The sequence below is a fragment of the Kogia breviceps genome, chromosome 12 (genome assembly GCF_026419965.1).
Source record: "Kogia breviceps isolate mKogBre1 chromosome 12, mKogBre1 haplotype 1, whole genome shotgun sequence".
Classification (NCBI taxonomy): domain Eukaryota; kingdom Metazoa; phylum Chordata; class Mammalia; order Artiodactyla; family Physeteridae; genus Kogia; species Kogia breviceps.
Window position 1 is genome coordinate 97121537 of NC_081321.1, and position 15540 is coordinate 97137076.

The 15540-nt window shown below is 51.0% G+C and overlaps 1 protein-coding gene across 2 annotated transcripts in view; it reads right to left on the minus strand.

Moving 5' to 3' along the window:
• PACSIN2 (protein kinase C and casein kinase substrate in neurons 2) overlaps nt 1-5888 on the minus strand; it is a 129638-nt gene extending 123750 nt beyond the window's left edge. The window contains exon 1 of one of the 2 annotated variants that reach the window (XM_059080919.2): nt 5743-5888. The gene's annotated coding sequence lies outside the window, so the exon portion shown is untranslated. The remainder of the gene's footprint in view (nt 1-5742) is intronic. The other variant, XM_059080921.2, reaches the window with a different exon arrangement.
• Between the last annotated feature and the right edge of the window lie 9652 nt (nt 5889-15540).

Sequence of the window (15540 nt, forward strand, 5' to 3'; positions counted from 1 at the left end):
GTGAACTTTAAATAAAAAGCAGGTACGTCAACACAGCAAGCAGCCTAATGGAGTTCCCCAGCTCGTCGCTGACAACTCTGCCGCTCTATCAGTGCATAAATCACAGTCAGGCCTCTGGAAGGAAAGAGCCAACAGGGGCAAGTCTCCTGGTCAGAGGTGGGCCCATGAATACTAGCAGACCTCACAGCAGGTTGTGTAGTTAACTGGATGCCATCCCTGCACGGTGGCAGCAGCGTGGAGTGTACACTTCATCGTGGGCCTTGCCATCTAAACAGCCTCATCTCCTCACCAATGCCTCTCTGGCGAGCAACTCACCTAGGGAAGCTGACACATGACATCAGGCTTTATGTTCGATGTCAGTGAGGCTGTGCATGTCTGCCTCATCCTCTCCAGTATTCTAAAGAAATGCACTGTGAAATGAGCAAATACCCTTTTCCATGCCTGGAGAGTGAATGATGTTGGCCAGTCTCCTTACAGGTATCAGACATAACATAATAGGAAGACTGGAGGACACAAGCATATACCACATTTGAGTAGTACCTACTGTATACCATCCTATTACCTCCATGTCTGATTATTCAAAACATCTTTATTATGATGATTCTTTTCATCAGTAATAAACCATTTAACATCTGTGAGGCTTTAAAGTTTAGTATTCTTTTGCTTACACAAGCCCTTTATATAGCTGATACACTGTATTCTGTTAATAAACTGAAGAAAAACAGTCCCTAAAATATTCAGAATCTGGCCAGAGGCCACAAGAAGCCACTGTTGGATAGTCACACGGTCATTGGCACAATCCACACCCAAATCTCAAACCCACCCAGCGGCTCTGGGCCCAGGGAGGGGCCTCTCAGGCTGCAGGAAAAGTCTCATCTGCGAGGACATATTCGACAGAACAAGTCAAATGTTTGGAATTTTCACTTAACATTTATTTCACAAGTTTCTCAAGTGCCACTCAACTGAAAAGTAATCATCTCAATGTACTCTTTAATCAATAAACATTAAACAACTCTGCTCAAAATGCTCAAGTCCCACAAATGTTTCCCTATGAAAAGTATGGCACAAAAAAAACCAACAAAAACAAAATAAGTAACCTTTTGACAGTCAGGCAGAAAGATGTTTAGTGATCCAAATTCAGACAAAAAAACAGTCCTTTCAGCAGATGCACAAGTATTTCCTCTGCAAGTGACACATTCTGGGATATTTACACTGCCAAACATAACCAACCACCAAGGAAGCAAAACCTAATGGAAAAACCCCAAGCTGGCAACCAGGAGCCCTGACTCTGGTCCCAGGACAGGTCACTGGCTGTGTAATGCTACTAAAGTGGTGGACAGGTCTGGTACCCCTTTCTCCATCAGAAGAAGGAATATCCATCACCACCCACACTGTTCAGAAATATTTTGGGGACAAAAAATGAGAGGTGAAAACGCTTTGGAATGTGTCTTCCATAAATACAAGTCATCATTATTATTAGCTCAAAGATGACCAGGAAAATAGGATTACAGAATATCAGAGGTGAGAGGGAGCTTAGAGATGGGATGATCCAGGAATTCCTAATCTGGGGTCCAGACCTCTGATGCTGTCCACAAGTGTGCTTTTTGGGAAGCAGTCCATAGCTGTTATCAGATTCTCAAAAGGTTAAGAACCTCTAAGGCTCTCCTTTTACAAACAGGAAAACTGAGACCATAAGATATGCGATTGTCCTAGGCCTCATGGTTAGTCAAGAAAAGGCTGGACAGAGCTCAGGGTTCCTAGTCTCCATCTATGCTCCTCCCCCTCTACTATCCCACATTCCAGGGAGGAAAAAAGTCACATAAAGCTCATATAGCTAAATAAATAAATTTTTTTTTAAAAAAGGGACTTTCCTGGTGGCGCGGTGGTTAAGAATCCGCCTGCCAATGTAGGGGACACGGGTTCGAGCCCTGGTCCAGGAAGATCCCACATGCTGCAGAGCAACTAAGCCCCTGGTGCCACAACTACTGAGCCTGCGCTTTAGAGCCCGTGCTCCGCAACAAAGAGAAGCCACCATAGTGAGAAGCCCACGCACCGCAACGAAGAGTAGCCCCCACTCGCCACAACTAGAGAAAGCTGCGCGCAGCAACGAAGACCCAACGCAGCCATAAATAAATTTAAAAAAAAAAAAAACAACACACACACGTGATTTCTAAAGTTATAGCAAAATTTCCATCCTTTTTTTTTTCTTAATGCTTCTGAGGCCTTTGATCGCTGAGGCCTTTGATTGTTGAGATAGCATTTTATTCATTCTATATTCTCATATGTTGTTCTTTCAGTGCCTAATGTCAGGAAACACTCAGATGATGTTGAAAATAAAGAAAATAAAGAAATATTGAAAATAAAGATTTTATTCTAGGAAACAAGAAAACTAGACTACATGATGCTCTGTTTTATTAAGCAAACAGATAAACATACAATCATGGGAATGACTACAAGCTAATATATAACATAAGGAGTTTTTGTCATTTTGTATTTTTAATCAAAATATCAAAGCTTGTGCTCTTAGATGGCCACTGCCCCTCGGATAGCTACCTTTGGAACCACACATACGCCAAGAATGTTGCATTGCGCAGAATACTCTGAGAATTCTTCTTTTAACACTGCCTCCAGTCAGCATAGCATAATCATCTAAATACCACCAGTCTCAAGGGACTCCTACACAGTCATCCCAGGGACCACTGCTAGGCCCATCAGGACCAGGTTTCAGGCACTGACATGCTTTCAGGTATGCGAAGGATCACTGGCAGGGCCATAAAGTAAGGTCTCTACCTGTGGAATGCACACTGACTGACTTTGTAACTAAGGCACTGCTGCGCTGCCTGCAGGTATGCAGCTGCACTTCCAAACAATCTTAATTGGAAAAAAACTGAGCCAGCACTATCGCTCATGTGAATGTGGTCATTACCCAAATAATCTACAGGGTGGCCTCCACAAAGTCACCAGTACAATCTGATGGCAGATAAGGCAGGCCCGAGTCAGATAGGAGGTCCAGGTAAGGGTAGCCAGAGAGCACTTGGTAAAAGCTATCATGATCTCTAAACAGAAGGTGCCATTACTATTATTAAGGAATCTATGCCACCTTTTTGATATGCCATAACATCCTGGAATCAACTGTGACCTGGTCAGAAGAAGGAAACCTGAGGACCAGGCCCTTAATTTGGTCTGCACAGACTTTCAAGTGAATAATAAGAAATGAAAAAAATGTAAGGACAAATGCCCCTCATCTCCCACCCCAGAAATTGCCTGGCCATCAGAGATCTGGACTGGGCATCCAAGACTGGGGAAAGACAACTTTATGTCCCAGCAACAAGCCATGTTCAAAACCTAGATATTGGGACTTCCCTGGTGGTCCAGTGGTTAAGACTCCACCTTCCAATGCAAGGGACGTGGGTTCGATCCCTGGTTGTAGAACTAAGATCCCACATGCCGCAGGGCGACTGAGCCTGCGCGCCCAACTAAGACCCGACACAAATAAATAAATGAATGAATTAATTAATTTTTAAAAATCAACACGCTTTATAAAAAAGGACATGGAGTATTTATTTTTAAAAAACAGATACAGCTTTCTATATATGCCTGCTTTATGACCTGGGGCTTCCCTGGTGGCACAGTGGTTGAGAATCTGCCTGCCAATGCAGGGGACACGAGTTCGATCCCTGGTCTGGGAAGATCCCACATGCCGCGCGGAGCAACTGGGTCCGTGAGCCACAATTACTGAGCCTGCGCGTCCGGAGCCTGTGCTCCGCAACAAGAGAGGCCCGCGCACCGCAATGAAGAGTGGCCCCCTCTTGCCACAACTGGAGAAAGCCCTCGCACAGAAACGAAGACCCAACGCAGCCATAAATTAATTAATTAATTGATTAATTTTTTTAAAAATATTATGATCTATATCTTATACATTTGAGACTAAAAGTAATAAAGTTTCAGCTCCCCAACAGCATGAGCTAAGAATGATATTTCCATTCAAATGAATTTTTATTCTTCTCCAAAAAAATGAATTAAGAGTGTAGACTTAATCACTCATCTATTCCTCTGTGTTACGTTACTTTCCCAAGTAATAAATATTATCAGCCTAATGGCCAGTTGCTTTAAAGCTTCAAGACAATTGTCAAAAGAAAAACACCACAGAAAAGTTTTTGATGTACTGGTCTCATATCTCAACTAACATAACCTCACCAAGGAGACTGTGAAACTCTAGAATAAAGTTTAAGTGCACACAGATTATTGTTTCCCATGTGAATCAAGAGAAACCCCAGTTGCACTGGCTCCCATTCAATGCCTCTATGGGGAGGCTGCAGGCAGGCTTGTGAATCAAGGGGAATAAGAACTTTCATGCAAGAAGCGGAGGGCTGGCATTCAACCGAGCCCACCTGGTGGGCTCCCTCGCCCTGGGTTAAAACAGAACTTCAGCATATTGGGATAACTGGAGAGGAAGGAACTGCAGAGAAGGGAAGGAACTGGTGTGAGCTCACCGCCTGTAGCCCAGGTTTAAATTCTCTGAGCTGGTCTCCTGATTTTCATCAGGACAGCCAGGGTGTGTTTGGTAAACAGTGTAATGAGTAGCCGCGGAGACTGAGCAGCCAACCCTCCTTAACCACAGAAACACAGGACAGTTGGGGTAAAGGAGAGAAGACAAGACCCAGGAACGGTGCACAGACCCCACCTGAAGGCCACCTTCCCTCAGGCACCCAACCCGAGAGCCGCATCCTCAAAGGCGGCAGCTGTGTGGGACTCCCGGCGACAGCACAACTCGCTCCCCTGACCAACTCCTCTGAGAAGAAAACCAGCCTTCCCAGGTGGAGCTGAAACCCAACAAGCCACTGAAATTGAGCAGCAGCAGAAATCACTACCTCTCCAATTCCAGGCCTCCCCGGATGCCCCAGCAGGCTGAAACGCACGTTTCTAAAAATGACAGTCTGGGAAAACTCCGAGAGGCAACCGGGCAAACACCCCCAGCCTCTCCTGCCTGTTCCCCCGGCCCTAGGACCTGCTCACAAAGAAGGGCTTGCCATCCCCCTGCCCCACAGAGCCAGAAGAGGGACGGGGAGGGTGGGAAGGAAGGAAATGGAGGACGGTAATCAAAGCGCCCCAAATAAGCGCATCCGCATATGTGTCCCTCCTGCTCTGGCCGCCCCCTCCCCTCCAGGCCACCCTCGGGCCCAGCCCTGCCCTCTAACCGGCGCCTACCGGGCCCCCTCTCCTCTGGCGCGGCTCCCCGAGCCGCCCGCGCTTCCCCCAGGGAACCCCTGCACCCCTCGGCTTCACCGCGTCCCCTCCCCAAGTCTCTCCTAAAGTCGTCCGTCCCCCCTTCTGCAGCAGCGCTCTTGCCTCCGCGGGCCCCGCTCCCCAACTTCTCTCTCCAGCAAGCCCTCAACCCGAGAACTCGTCCTCTCCTCTGTGGCGCCCCCGCACCAACCCCGCACCCCTCGGTCCCCAGTTTTCCTCAAGCCCAGCCCACCCGCCCTCCGGAGGCCCCTCGACGTCCTCTCTGGCGCCCCCCTCGGCCCCCGGACGCCCCCCGGCGCCTGTGGTGGCCCCAGAACACACCCCCTCCCACAGCGACAGGAAGTTCACGCGCCGGCGGCGCGGCCCCAGAGGCTGCCCTCGGGCGCGGAGCGCTGCCCCAGCGTGGCGGCCTGACCTGACAGGGCGCGGGCCCGGCCGCCGACCAGCGCCCCGCGTCCGCCCGCGGCGCCCCAACCGTCGCGGCGTGCCCCTCACCTTGGCCGCCGCTCGCCTCCCGACACGCCGCGCACCCTTCTCTGGCCGCGACAGCGTCTCCAGCCCCGGCTCCGGCTCCGGCCCCGCTCCCGCCCTCGCTCTGGCCGCACTGTCCGGCCCTGCCCTGCCCCGCCGCGGCCGCTTCTGCCGCCAGCCCCGAGCGCCCCGCCCCCGCCGCGCCCGCTGTGCTCGCGCCATTGGCTGCTTGGAGCCGTGCCCCGCCCCACAGCCCCTTCAGCGTCCCTGATTGGGCCAGAGGAGGGACGAGGAGGCCCGCCCCCTAGCGCGCCAAAGGGACCACCCCTGGGCGTCATTGGCGACTAGCTCTGTCAATCAAAGGGGGAAAGCCTGCTTTACAGAGGAGAGGGCGGCTGGGGTCACTTTCCCCGAGTCGGTCAGAGGCTGAGGTCCGCAAGACTTGCTGCCTGGAGCCAGTGTTTCGGCTTTGCGGGCGCCCAGAGGTGGGGGCCGCGGGAGGGTAGCACCGCATTTAACTGGGAATTCACGGAAGGTAGTCTTTCTGAAAGTTTTCTCCCCTAAGGCACTCACAAAAGCCAATGTCATCAGTGGCTTAGGGGGGTGAGTTTGGGGAAACCGATGCCAGGTAACTTGCGGGGGGGGCGGGGGGGGCAGGGCGGCCCTGAGTAAATAAATGTCAGAGCCAGGATTAGAAACCCGGGTCACCCAGACCCCAGGCCTGAAGTGGATCCACATCGCAGCAATATGGAAAAATGCTTAAACTAAAATGTTAAAAGGAAAAGCCAGATACGAAATGGTGGGGAGTCTAAAACTGCTACTACATTTGCACAAGGACCAGAAACAGAGTGGTTTTTCCCTTCTTAAGTATTTGTTCTGTTGCAATGTTCTTGTGATAGTAATAATTAAGAAAGAGGAAAAGGAAAGGCACCACCTGCTTTGTGACCACCTAGAGGGGTGGGGTAGGGAGGGTGGGAGGGAGACACAAGAGGGAGAGGATATGGGGATATATGTATACATATAGCTGATTCACTTTGCTATACAGCAGAAAGTGGTGTGTTTGCTAACACACCACTGTAAAGCAATTATACTCCGATAAAGATGTTTAAAAACTAAATAAAATCAAGACCAAAAAAAAAAAAGGATCCATACAGTCTAAAGGGAAAGGGGGAGGGGAGGTGGGGGAGGGATGGATTGGGAGTTTGGGGTTAGCAGATACAAACTATTATATATAGGATGGCTAAACAACAAGGCCCTACTGTATAGCACAGGGAACTATATTCAATATCCTGTGATAAATCATAACAAAAGAATATGGAAAAGAATGTATTTATGTGTAAAACTGAATCACTTTGTTGTACAGCAGAAATTAACACAACATTGTAAATCAACTATACTTCGATAACAATAATAATAATAAAAGAGATACAGTTGACATATATATTTTTAAAAAGCACTACCATGCTGTATCAGGACCAGCTACTGCCAAGAACTCCCTGCCATTCTCCAGGACTCAGCCCACAGGGACTGCTCCGCCACCCAAAACACCTCTGGACCACGTGGGCAGAACCCAGTCATCAGCTGGGGTCTCCCAGACCTCTGAGATCTGGGGAAATTCCAGGTGCACTGCTTTTCCAGGCCCTCTGAAGATACAGAGTCTCCCGATGGTTTCTGAACAAGTGCATCACCTCTGCCTCCAGCCTCCTGCTCTTTCCCACATGTTCCCTGGTCCTTGCCATCATCCCCATCTCCATTTGCACACACACTCACATAATCCCCCTTCACACCGACCAGTGGTGAGGCTAGCAGGGGTTCCTGCAGGCTGAACCCCACAGGGAGGCATCCAGCCTGGCACTGCCTGGCAACATGAGACACCTCCTGAGCCCTTTTGGCCTCTTGGCCCTGAGGTCACTACCTGGCTACGTGACCCAGGCAGCACTCTGGCCTCTGCACACTGGCTCCCTTCTCTTCTCTCCCCTTCCTTCTGAAGACAAAAACAAAATTCTTCTCATTTCTTTCACCAGAACTCTGACACTTGCTCAGCTCTTTGAGTCTCATCTCTGTTCCAGCAGCTGGTCAGGCTATTTTTCCAAAGAGAGCACCCCTTTCCCAGCTGTGATCATCCCAACTTTGACCCCCACAAACATCTCACAATGTTGCACCCAGCCTCCTCCCATTAGATCCAAACAGGCCTGGAGCCCAATCCTGCCTCTGCTCCTCCCCCACGGAGGGGCCTTGGGCAAGTTGCTGCAGCTCTCTGCATCTCTGTGTCCCAATCTGTAACATGGGGGTAATGACAGAGCCCACCTCACAGGACTGTGGCAAGGAGTAAATGGGGCAAATCAGGTAAAAGCACGGGAAGCAGCTCTGGATGCAGGCGTGAGTGCTTAGTATCTGAGCCGTTAACGTGGTCACGCTTTGTCAATGTCATTTTGCTCCCTTCTTCTTGCAAAATGTGCTCATTACCTGAGTCTGGGGCAAAGGCTGACTGGTCCTTTATTAGCCATTTCCCACTAAACAGCCAGGATAAACAGCCAGCCGATGTTAAAACATACTTTCACAGAGAACAAAACATTCTCCAAAAAATTTAAAACGTCCAGATACAGTTCTTGTACAGCGATATACATGTGTCTTCCAAGAAAAAGAAAATCAAAACTTGTTACAGATATTCACTTGATCGACAATTACTTCCAATGTTTAGAGAATGTGCAGGGCAAGGGATGGGGTGGATTGAGGGAGGGATGGACCTGGGTCCTGTTTGTGCTCCTGGGAAGACTCAGCAAGGACGTAGAGTTTAGAAGAGGCCTCCCCAATGAGTGACCGCAGTGATCCCTGGAGGGCGACGATATTGAAGGCAGTGATATTTAACTGAGCCAAAGTGGATGGAAAGGATGAGGGCAAAGGCCCAGAGGCAAGAAATCCTGCTGTCCAAGGAGACAGGAGGGCTCTGCTTGGCTGGAGCATGCAGCTGAGCAGTGAGTAGCCCTGTGATGCTGGCATTCTGCTTTGCCACTCCAGGTCTCAGCTGTAAAATGGGTATAATCACAGAGTCTAATGCTTAGAGAAACTGCTAGGATTCTTGAGATCACGCCTGTGATGCTCTTAGGACATAGCTGGCACAGACAGAGGTTGCTGAGTGTTTTCCAAGGACCTATTTGCATTTTGTAAAAGTGCTCTTTTTAAAAATTTGTTATTAAAAGAAGAACATGGGCCCAAGAACATGCTCTCTGCACCAACTGTTAATATTCTAGAGACATCAAAGTGTTAACCGTTGAGGCTAGAGGAACACATTTCTGAATATACCTTGGAATGAAGCTCTCCTCTGCCAAGTCATGTAAAGATCTGAATTCCTTGTAAATGTGTCCTTGATTAAGAAGCAATTACCCCAGCCTTTCTTGCTTTGCTTTGTTTTGCTCCGTGCTGGCCTGCATGCATCTGCTCACATAAAATGGTACCAGCAAGTACACGGCTCCACTCACGTGCGCCACGCTCAACTCAACACCACTGGGCAAGACCCCTGGGCCTGGAGCCTGTTCCCTTCCAAAGTCAGCAAGATATGGTCACATCATCTGGATCGCGTTTCCCAAAGTGGGCATCTCCAGGATGCCCTGCATCGGGATCACCCCATTTTCCACAAGTTTCTCAATTGGTTCTTATGCCTCACACAGTTTGAAGCTCTATTCCTGACACTGAGAGATACCCTAACTTTTACTAAGTGGAAAAGCTCATTTGGGGAGTTCAGGGTTACAGTGTTGCCATTGGTGCCAAAGTGGAACCAGTATCAACAATGAGACAAATAGGTTCAAGTTGAGTGTTTTGAAACTTTGAATGAAGGCCTGGCAATGCCCAGACTTTATGTGATACATTGTATTTTCTGCCATGTGATAAAGACATAAACTCCCTCAGGAACTCCTTCCTTCCTTGAGTCCCTGAATTTCAGGAGGATGAGGAGGTCCTGAACACCACATGGATTCCATTCTGAATCCAAAGTATCATCTTACCCTTTTTCAGGTTCCCGGATCAGATAAACTGAAGGTCATCCTGTGATTGTAAAGCAAGATTTTGTTTACAGTGTTATCATGTGCATCTATTCCTGTGAATCCAGATTTCCTTGATACAAAATAAAATTAGATACTGAAGTTAATTGTTTTTAAAAACTGGAACAGTCGGGCCTCCCCGGTGGCGCAGTGGTTAAGAATCCACCTGCCAATGCAGGGGACATGGGTTCGAGCCCTGATCTGGGAAAATCCCACATGCCATGGAGCAACTAAGCCTGTGAGCCACAACTACTGAGCCCGCGTGCCACAGCTACTGAAGCCTGCGCACCTAGAGCCCATGTTCCGCAACAAGAGAGGCCACCACCATGAGAAGCCTGCACACCACGAGGAGTAGCCCCCGCTTGCTGCAACTAGAGAAAGCCCACGCACAGCAACAAAGACTCAGTGCAGCCAAAAAATAAATAAATGAAAAAAATCTATAAAAAACAAAGCAAAACAGAAAGAACTGGAGCAGTCTCAAACTGTGTATTCATCAAAAAAAGTAACATTGCTCTTATTATTGGTTCATTTTATAACAAATATGTAAATGTCATGAACTGGAACTTTTAAAAGAAGTTGTACACCAACGTTATAAAATAAATGTACACCAATAAAATGCTGCTACTGATTACATGTAGGATGTCATGGAAAGACTCCCACAATTAAAAACATAAAGAGGTTTTGAAACCACAGTTGGAGACAGTGGGGAAACCCTCAAGGACTGCTCTTGGCCCCCAGACCAACTATTACCAAAGGTTCTGCTGACCAGGAGCGACCTTCATCTGTGTGTCCATGCCTGACTTGTTGAATCACCATCTGTGAACACCGGACAGGGGCTCTGCCCTGGGGGCGTCCACATCTCACCTGGGTTGGGCGTGGGCACTTCCAGGTGGGTGGGACTTGGGCCCCCTCCTCAGCCAGGGCTCAGGATTATATGTGGCTCAATATTACTGTCACGGCAGTAGTACAAGAAGCAGCGCTGGAGGTCAGGCTTCCACCCCAACTCTGGTTAAATATTTAATTGGGTCCTGGTCACTTCCTGGTGTCAGAGGAAAGGAGGAGAGGCCTGAGGAGCACAGGCCCAGTTTTATCTTTTGCGCAAAAGAATTTTCCCCCCTGCCAACTATTAGGGAAACCTAGGACTCAGGCAAAGGCTCAGGGGTCCCTTGTTCTTTTTTTGCTTTGTTTTTGTTTTTGTAGAGCAGTTTTAGGTTTACAGGCTTGGACACATCACCTCGCTTCCCAGCCTCAACGTCCTCATCTGGACAGGGGAACAGTGGCTCACTACCCCCCACCCCCCGGGGAGGGTGGAGGAATTAAACACGCGAATGGATGAAGAGGACTTTGCATGGCGTCCAGGGCACTGCAGGTGCTCGCCCCACCGGTGCTGACGTTGGTATTGGCTCAAACCATCAAGCGCCTCCTTGGGACTTCCCTGGTGGCACAGTGGGTAAGACTCCGCGCTCCCAATGCAGGGGGCCAGGGTTCGATCCCTGGTCAGGGAACTAGAGCCCACATGCGTTCCGCAACTAAGGAGCCCACCTGCCACAACGAAGACCCGGTGCAACCGAGTAAATAAATAATAATTTAAGAAAAGATAAAAGACTCTGTGCTTCCACTGGAGGGGGCAGGGGTTTGATCCCTGGTGGGGGAACTAAATCCCATATGCCGCATAGTGCGGAGGTGGAGCGGGGAGCACGTCCTCATCTGTAAAGGGGAGAGCAGGCAGGGCAGGGGCCTGGCAGGGCCCAGGGGGGCGTGCCAGCCCCCTCTCCCTCTCCTGCAGCCCCTGCCCCGCGAGAAGCAGAGCCACGGGGTGCTGCTCTCAAGAATGGGCATGGTCCAGGGAAGGTGGGCTTCCAGCCCAAGTGCCAGATTCCCGGGCATCCTCACCCACGAAGGAATGGGGGCACCATCCCTCCAGATCACCGGCTGCCCCACCTGCCGCCTGTGTTTCCACCCCCGCAGCCCCCTGCTCTTCGCAGGCCCAGTTCCGGCCCCCGCCTGCCTCTCCCCGTGCACACTTCTCCCTCCGTGGGAGCCTCCGGCCAAGTCTGAGATCTGTGAGAATCCACCCTCCAATCCAGACAGCCCCACTGTGGGCAGGGGATTGGGGAGGCCAACTCCACGTCAAGCTCAAGAAATCCCTGTGCCCTGTGAACCGCCCGTGGTCACCCACTTTTCTCCTCTCTCTGGGTCCGGGCAGCAGGCGGTAGATCCGCACCAGAGCCCGCCGGGGTCGGTCAAGGATGGTTTGGAAGCATCTGAACTGGGGCTGTGTATGCCGCGTGGCAGGTGCTCAGAAGTGTGTGTGACGAAGGACTATTCCTTTTCTTCTCCAGGAGCACGAATGACGGACACTGGTTCCGAATGGGGGGGTGAGCAGGGTAAGAGGCGGAGGAGCGACATTTCACACTGGAGTGCAGTCTCGGGCAGGGGGTGGGGCGGGTGGGAGCGACTGGCGGAGGAGGCTCTCTGGGGGCCGCAGGACATCAAAGCCAGAGACCCCAGAGGATGACCGGGTGAGTCCTTCCCTGCTTCTAAGGTGAGGAAGTGAAAATCCAGGGAAGTCAGGTGAGTAACCAGAGGTTTTCCAGCCACCAGGGCCAGAGACCCTCACAAACCAGGGCCTCGTGGCTCCTTCTCCTGTGTTCCTTACTTCCCCACAGCAATCCCCCCTTTCTCTCCAACACAGCAGACATGTGACGCCGGGTATCGAGCTGGGCATGAATGAAAAGCGTGCGTTCCCCACTTTCCAGCAAGTAATGCTGGTGGGGGCCAGAGGAGGCGGCTGTGAGCAGTGATGGTGAGAGACCCAAGCAGTGCTCTGGGGACGGGGTCCCGGAGGGCTCCTGAGAAAAGCAGAGTTTGAGTAGATTCTGGAAGATTCACAGGGCAGGACTTGGAAGGACGGGTCTGAGGGAGTCAGGGCGGGGGGGCGGTCAGTCAGCCCGAGGTAGAGCACAGGCAGATTCCTCAAGGCTGTAGGCAAACGTCCCTCTTTATGGTTTGAGACCAAGAGCAGGGGCGGCCAGCCGAGGGCACGCTCCCGGCAGCTGTCCTCGGGGCGTCTGGGGGTCCTGGCAGCTCCTGGGGGGCTGGGGGACGAAGGGCTGAGGCTGCTTCCTGCTGTCCCTCCAGCAGGCTCAGACACGCCCTTCCTGTTGTGACAATTCTGTTCTCTGTGCAACTGGTTCTAGCCCGTGGCTTGGGTTTCAGATTTCGGCCCACGCACTCTTTGAGGCTGATGGGAGTATTACGTGGACCCGTCAAGCCCGGCCTGGCTTCATCACAGCTCACAGCTTTCTTGCTGTGCGCCCAGACGGTGGGCTCCCCGAGCCAGGGCCTCCCGGGGACCAGCCCTGGGAGACTGCTGCTACTCACTCGTTCACGCAGCCTTCACCCTGCACCTACTGGGACAGATCACCCGCTGGGCGTCCACGGAGGGCCCAAGGGGCTGAACGGGCCCCGGCTTCTTCCAGGCCCCAATAACAATCACATTCGCCACCCAAATGACCCCCTTCCATGGCGACAGGCCCCAGGATGGTGCTTTATACAGGAGAACTCCTGCTTCCTCATGACAAGTCCCCTTTGCACTTGGGGCAACTGAGGCTCGGAGGGGTAAAGTGACTTGTCCAAGGTCATAGGCTCTTGTCTGGCTCCAAAGCCATACCCTTTGCACCAGCCCACACCACGCTGAGTCTCCCAGTAGAGAGGGCACGGGGAGAGCAGAGGCCATGTCGCTCGTCAGTGTCCCCTGGCCTGGGGGCCTCCCTGAGCACTGGCCCTGGAGCTGGCCCGACGTCGGGCGCTGTTTCCTGGCACTTGTTCTGTGGTCTCCGCACCCTCTCCCACTTCCTTGCTCTGCTGTCCCCCACTCACCTGCTAATGTGCCCTCAGCTTACGGAAAAATTGATTAGAAAGTACAGAGTTCCCACGCCCCCCACACACAATAGTTTCCCACATTATTTATGTCCATATTAGTGTGGTGCATTTGTTAGAATTGAGGAACCAATATTAATACACTATTATTAACTAAAGTTCAGAGTTTGCATTGGGCTCCATGTTTTGTGCTGCACATTCTTTGGATTTTGACCAATGCATAATGACAGGTGTCCATCCTTATTATATCATACAGGATAGTTCCATTGCCCTAAAATCCCCCTGTGTTCCACCTATTCATCTTTCTCCCCACCCCAAGCCCTGGCAACCACTGATCCTTTTACTGTCTCCATAGTTTTGCCTTTTCCAGAATGTCATAGAGCTGGAGTCATACAGTCTGCTACATTTTCTGAGTGGCTTCTCTACTTAGCAATATGCATGTAAGTTTCCTCCACATCTTATTGTGGCTTGATAGCTCATTTCTTTTTATCTCTGATAATATTCCATTGCCAGAATGTACCACAGTTTATTTACCCGTTCAGCCACCGAAGGACATCTTGGTGGCTTCCAAGTTCGGGCAATTACGCATAGAACTGCTATAAACATTCTTGAGCAGGTTTTTGTGTGGACATAAGTTCTCATTTAGGTAAATACCAAGGAATGGTGATCTTTTTTCTCAGCTTCGTGTTTACAGGCTTTTGTGTCATAGAACTGTGAGATCAGAAAAAGCAGCTATGAGAAATTTGGATAAATATGTGTGGAGTTATATGAAAATGTTTGAGGCCACCAGAACCATACTCAAGCTGCGGGGGTTGGGGGGGAAATGAGGATGGTTCAGTGGGAGGAGAGAGAGGTGAGAGGTGAGAGTGACTTCACTCGTGTGGAACTGAAAAGTCAAGGGCAGGCAGAGGAGAGTGGCAGGTGCGGGGTCAGAAGATGATTTAAAGACTCAAGGACGTGGTCGTTTAACTGGGCCTCAGGAATGGGCAGGATTTCAGCAGGTGGGGGAGGGGAGGGGAGGATGCCAGGTTGTGGGAACAGCAGGAGCTGTGGTCTTGAGGCAGGACTGTGAGGTGGGCACGGGGCATGAATGGCTGGGAAGCAGGATGCCTGGAGGTTCCACCATACCTGTAAGTAGCAAACTTGCTCCAGGTCAAATGACAGGCCTTTCCAGGTATGCGAGCTGGGGCTCCAAGAACGCCCCCAAGCTGAAGAGATTCCTGGGCGGCCAGTTCACTAAAATTTTCCATTTGTCCTCCTGTTTCCTTGCTTTCTCAAAGCCCTTCTGTTTGGGCTCACTCGCCTGGAGGCATGGGACACAGCACCCTCCCGGCAGGAAGTGAGTGAAATGTAACCATGACCCCCCACCCCCACCCCAGTTTTTATGGCTGTGACTCGGCCCTCACCCAGTCCAGGGCTCTGCCCGTTCCCCCTCCCCTGGCACTCGCACACGTTACCACTCCCTAGCTGGGCTGCTCTCCTCCGCAAGCCAGCTGGTGGGACCTGGAGAGTGCTGCCCAGAAAACAGTGGGAAGAGAGAAGGCAGACCCACAACAAAGCTTTGTGATCATTGCTGCCAAAAACAGCAGGACAGCAGGACTTCCCTGGCGGTCCAGTGGCCAAGACTCCATGCTCCCCAATGCAGGGGACATGGGTTCGATCCCTGGTCGGGGAACTAAGATCCCGCATGCTGCGCGGTGCGGCCAAATAAATACAGTTAATATACTTTAAAAATAAAAATAAATAAAAATAGCAGGACAGTAACCAGGGCAGCCCAGACCCAGGTGCACAAGCGCGGCCACTGCCTCTTCCCAGCTGGCAGGTAAGGATGACAATCTCCCTCATGTCATCACGCACACTTTGGAGACAAGGAAACAGACTCAGAGGCGTGATGGAGCGGGCC